The sequence below is a fragment of the Sapajus apella genome, unplaced genomic scaffold, assembly GCF_009761245.1.
Source record: "Sapajus apella isolate SASKATOON/1434 unplaced genomic scaffold, GSC_monkey_1.0 scaffold542, whole genome shotgun sequence".
Lineage (NCBI taxonomy): Eukaryota > Metazoa > Chordata > Mammalia > Primates > Cebidae > Sapajus > Sapajus apella.
In genome coordinates this window covers 30,989-36,319 of record NW_022437470.1, presented here as the reverse complement: position 1 = coordinate 36,319, position 5,331 = coordinate 30,989, and the positions used below count along the sequence as shown (strand labels likewise).

The following is a 5,331-nucleotide window of genomic DNA, read 5'->3' as shown; positions in this document are numbered from 1 at the left end:
AGCTCATTTTTGTATTTTTAGTAAAGAAGGCATTACACCATGTTGGCCAGGCTGGTCTTGAACTCCTGACCTCAAGTGATCCACCTGCCTCGGCCTCCCAAATGCTGAGGATTACAGGCATTAGCCAGCATGCCCAGCTGCAAAGGTGTATTTTTGAGTAAAAAGAACAAGGTACAAACAAAAAATAGGGAACAGCTGGGGGTGGTGGCTCATTCCTGTAATCCTAGCACTTCAGGAGGCTGAGTTGGGAAGATCGCTGGAGCCCAGAAGGTCGAGGCCGCAGTGAGCCATGTTTGCACCACTGCCCTCCAGCCTGAGTATTGGAGCAAGAACCTTCCTCAAGAAAAATTAAAATTAAAAAACCAAAACCTAAGCATGACGATTGTGTTTTCATGCTGCTTTATAATATGTGCCTTCCTCAAAACTTGTTACGGTATCATCACATCACCCATCTGATGCAAAAAAGAAAAAAGAAAACCTGGAAACTCAGACTAAAAATGTTTGCAAATCTAAAGCATTAGGCATCGTCCTGTGTCTCCCCAAAAGACGCTAAAGCCATATGCCTCAGGGTCTGTGGATATGACCTTATGTGGAAATAGGCTCTTCACATGTGATCAAGCTAAGCTGAGGTAATGAGGGTGAATCCTAATCCCGTGTACCTGGTGTCCTTATAAAAAGGGATATGTAGCCGGGCGCGGTGGCTCACGCCTATAATCCCAGCACTTTGGGAGGCTGAGACGGGTGGATCACGAGGTCAAGAGATCGATAATATCCCGGTCAACATGGTGAAACCCCGTCTCTACTAAAAATACAAAAATTAGCCTAGCATGGTGGTGCACGCCTGTAGTCCCAGCTACTCAGGAGGCTGAGGCAGGAGAATTGCTTGAACCCAGGAGGCGGAGGTTGCAGTGAGCCAAGATCATGCCATTGCACTCCAGCCTGGGTAACAGGAGTGAAACTCTGTCTCAAAAAAAAGAAAAAGTGATATGTGGAAAAACACACCTTCAAAGGGAAGACAATATCAAGACAGAGGCAGAAGACCACTTACAAGCCCAGGAACTCTGGAGACTCTGAGAATCCAGGAGCGAGACCTGGGACAGACCCTCCCTCACAGCCTTCACAGGAAAAACAAACAAGCAATCCAAAACATCTTGATTTCAGACTCCTGCCCTCCAGAACTGTGAGAAATCTCTGTGGTTGAAGCCACACCGTTTAGGGTACATTGTTAAGGCAGCACTGGGAAATGAATGCAGATTTCTTGGGGCATGCATCAACACTTCTGAAGGACATGTGAAACGTGGCATGCTTGAACTTACAATTCATACCTTTCTCTACTCTGAATTCTTTTTTTGAGAGACAGGGTCTCACTCTGTCACCCAGGCTGGAGTGCAGTGGCACAAGCATGTCTCACTGCAGCCTCCACCTCCTGGGCTCCAGCAATCCTCTTGCCTCAGCCTCCTGAGTAGCTGAGACAACAGGCACATGCCACTATGCCTAATTTTTAAAAAATGTTTTGTAGAGATGGGGTCTTGCTATGTTTCCCAGGTTTACCTGGAACTTCTAGCATCAAGTGATCTTTCTACCTTGACCTCCCAATGTTCTGGGATTACATCTATAAGCCATTGGAACTGGCTTGCCTTTTTTTTTTTTTTTTTTTTCCCAAAGACAGAATCTTGCTCTATCACCCAGGCTGGAGTGCAGGGACATGATCTCAGCTCACTGCAACCTCCACCTCCTGGGTTCAAGCAATTCTTTTTTCTCAGCCTCCCAAGTAGCTCAGCTTATAGGCTCCTACCAAAACACCCAGCTAACTTTTGTATTTTTATTAGACACGGAGTTTCACCACTGGGCCAGGCTGGTCTCGAACTGCTGACTTCAGGTGTTCTGCCCACTTCAGCCTCCCAAAATGCTACGATCGTGGCTCACTGCAACCTCTGCTCCTGGGTTCAAGCAATTGTCCTGCCTCAGCCTCCCAAGTAGTTTGGATTACAGGTTCCTGCCACCATGTCCAGCCAGTTTTTGTACCTTTAGTAGAGACAGTGTTTCACCATGTTGGCCAGGCTAGTCTTGAACTCCTGACCTCAGGTGATCCACCTGGCTCAGCCTCCCAAAGTGCTAGGATAACAGGCATGAGCCACTGTGCCTGGCCTACTTCTATTATTATAACACTGCAATAGATAATGAAATACTTACACAACTCACCTTAATGTAAAATCAGTGGGAACCCTGAGGTTGTTTTCCTGAAACTAGATGGTCCCTTCTGGGGGCGACGGGAGACAGTGACAGAATAACAGGCATTGGATTCTCATAAGGAGCATGCAGTCCAGCTCCCTCGCATGTGCTGTTTACAGTAGGGTTTGTGCTCCTATGAGACTCTAACAACGCCACTGATCTGACAGGAGGTGGAGCGCAGGCGGTGATGCCAGCAGTAAGGAGTGGCTGTGAACACAGGTGAAGCCTCCCTCGCCCGCCCACTGCTCACCTGCTGTGCTGCCTGCCCAGTTCCTAACAGGTGAGCTGGGTGCGGTGGCTCACGTCTGTAATCCCAGCACTTTGGGAGACTGAAGCGGGTGGATCACCTGAGGACAGGAGTTCGAGACCATCCTGACTTCACACATCCTGTCTCTACTAGAAACACAAAAATTAGCCTGGCATGGTGGCTCATACCTGTAATCCCAGCTACCTGGGAGTCTGAGGCAGGAAAGTAGCTTGAATCCGGGAGACAGAGGTTGCAGTGAGTCAAGATCATGCCATTGCATTCCAGCCTGGGCAACAAGAGCAAAGCTTAGTGTCAAAAAAAAAAAAAAAAAAAAAAAAAAAAGGGCGAGTGCAATGGCTCACACTTGTAATCCCAGCACTTTGGGAGAATGAGGAGGGTGAATCACCTGAGGTAAAGAGTTTGGGACGAGCCTGGCCAACATGGTGAAACCCTTTCTCTACTAAAAACACAAAAATTAGCCAGGTCTGGTGGTACATGCCTGTAATCCCAGCTACTCAGTAGGCTGAAGCAGGAGAATTGCTTCAACCTCGGAGGTGGAGGTTATATTTATCTGAGATCGCACCGCTGCACAGAGTGAGACTCTGTCTCAATGAAAACAAAAAGAAAAACAAAAACAGGCTACAGACTGGTACTGATCTGTGGCCAGGAGGGTTGTGACCCCACCTGTAGACAATATGTAATGATTAAATCTGGGTAACTGAGACAGTCATCACCTCTAATATTTATCTTTTTTGAGGGGGGAACACAAAAATTCTTCTCTTTTAGCTATCTTGAAATATTCAAATAAAAACTCATTCACTGTAATTTTCCTTGTGCACTATTGATTACTGCAAGTTATTCCTTCTATCTAGGCCTTCTTGTTTTCATTCATTCTTTTTTTTAATTATTTTTATTTATTTCTGAGACAGTCTCTCTCTTTCTGCCAGGCTAGAGTGCAGTGGCATGATCTCGACTCACTGCAACTTCCACCCCCTGGGTGCAGGCAATTCTCCTCCCTCAGCCTCCCAAGTAGCTGAGATTACAGGTGTGCACCACCATTCCTAGCTAACTTTTGTATTTTTAGTAGAGATGGGGTTTCACCATGTTGTCCAGGCAGGTCTCGAACTCCTGACCTCAAGCAATCCACCCACCTCGGCCTCCCAAAGTGCTGGGATTACAGGCATGAGCCACAGCACCCAGCCATTTATTCATTCTTACATTTATTCATTCTATGAATAACTACTGCCTGGCTATCACACATCCGCCAGGGTTCCAGGCTCTGGGGAAACAGCAATGAGCAAAACAAAGTTGCTGCTCTCTTAATGGATCCATCATTCTAATGAAGGGGAAAGAGACAGGCGATCCATAAACAAACCATTAACACAAACAGCACATCAGGTGGAGAGCGCTATGAAGAATAAATACTAAAGCAGGTACGGCCAGGTGCGGTGGCTCACACCTGTAATCCCAGCACTTTGGGAAGCTGAGGTGGACGGATCCCTTGAGGTTAGGAGTTCAAGACCAGCCTGGCCAACATGGTGAAATGTCATCTCTATTAAAAGTACAAAAAAAAAAAAAAAAGCCAGGCGTGGTGGCACCTGCCTGTGATCCTAGCTACTCAGGACGCTGAGGTGGGAGGATTGCTTGACCTTAGGAGGTGGAGGTTGCAGTGAGCCGACATGGCATCACTGCACTCCAGCCTGGGGAACACAGCAAGACTCTGTTGTCTTCAAAAATAAAAAAGTAAAGAGAAATTCAGGTGCAGGTGTAGAGTGCATTAGCACGAGCAGGGGTGATGCGGTGGTGGTGAAGGTGGTCAGGAAAGGCCTCTCTGTGAAGGTGATAGACATGAGGGCTGAGCCTGGGGACTCCTGGGTAGAGCAGCCTGGGAGCGCTCTAGCTGTTGGTGCCGTTGTGGTCCTTTTGTTTTATTTTGTTTTTGAGACAGTCTTGCTCTGTCACTCAGGCTGGAGTGAAGTGGTACAATCTCAGCTCACTGTGATCTCCACCACCTGGTTTCAAGCCACCTCAGCCTCCCAAAGAGCTGGGATGACAGGCGTGGGTCACTGCACCTGGACTCTGCATTAACATGTTTAAATTCTTCTGACAGCTGTGCTTTAGGAAGAGTGTTCTGAAAGCCATAGGAAATGATTGACAGAATGGCAGGACAAGGATCACGTCAGTGACAGGGTGGCTATGGACATCTGCTGGCCAGCAGTAGGGAAGCCACTCAGACCCCGGATTCTACCTCTGCAGCCCACCTGCACCTGAACCCTCATCCCCACATGTGGAAGCCTGAAACTCTCAGAACAGCAGACCTCATCAGCCGCTGCCACCTTCACCAGAATGATGTGATTAATTCGTTCACACAGAAGACAGCAGGGACCCTGAGAGAACAGGGTCCAGAATGTGTGGGTTTTGATGGACAGGGTGGTAGGATCTGGGAGGCTCCACCTACCTCACCCTCTGTCCCCCACACTCCTTCCTCAGTCCTGCTCGGCATAGAGACTAGAGTGACATCACCAGAAATGTAGACGCTTCAAAGGACACCAGCGACACGGAGAAGAGGAGGATGGAGGTCTGCAAGGTGCCCAGCTCCTGGCCTCGGATGCCCAGGACTCTGTCCAGAAAGGCTCCCTCCCAGCCATGGAACTTGATGGTCCTCGAGTTCCTGAGGATGGAGCTGGTGAGCCGGGCCCACGAGTCTTTCTGCCTCATTTGCTCTCCTGGGATTGGAGGGAAGAGAGAGATGAAGACACGGCTGGTCCAGAATTCTCCCCTACACCCTGACAGTCACCGTGCAGCAAATCCCACTGATCTCACCAAGTGCATCCCAAAGCCGTCTGCCTCTC

At 48.5% G+C, this 5,331-nt stretch overlaps 1 pseudogene; it reads left to right on the top strand.

The window, feature by feature from the left end:
• The first annotated feature begins 360 nt into the window (after positions 1 to 360).
• LOC116546044 lies at positions 361 to 458 on the top strand (annotated as a pseudogene).
• Positions 459 to 5,331: the final 4,873 nt, after the last annotated feature.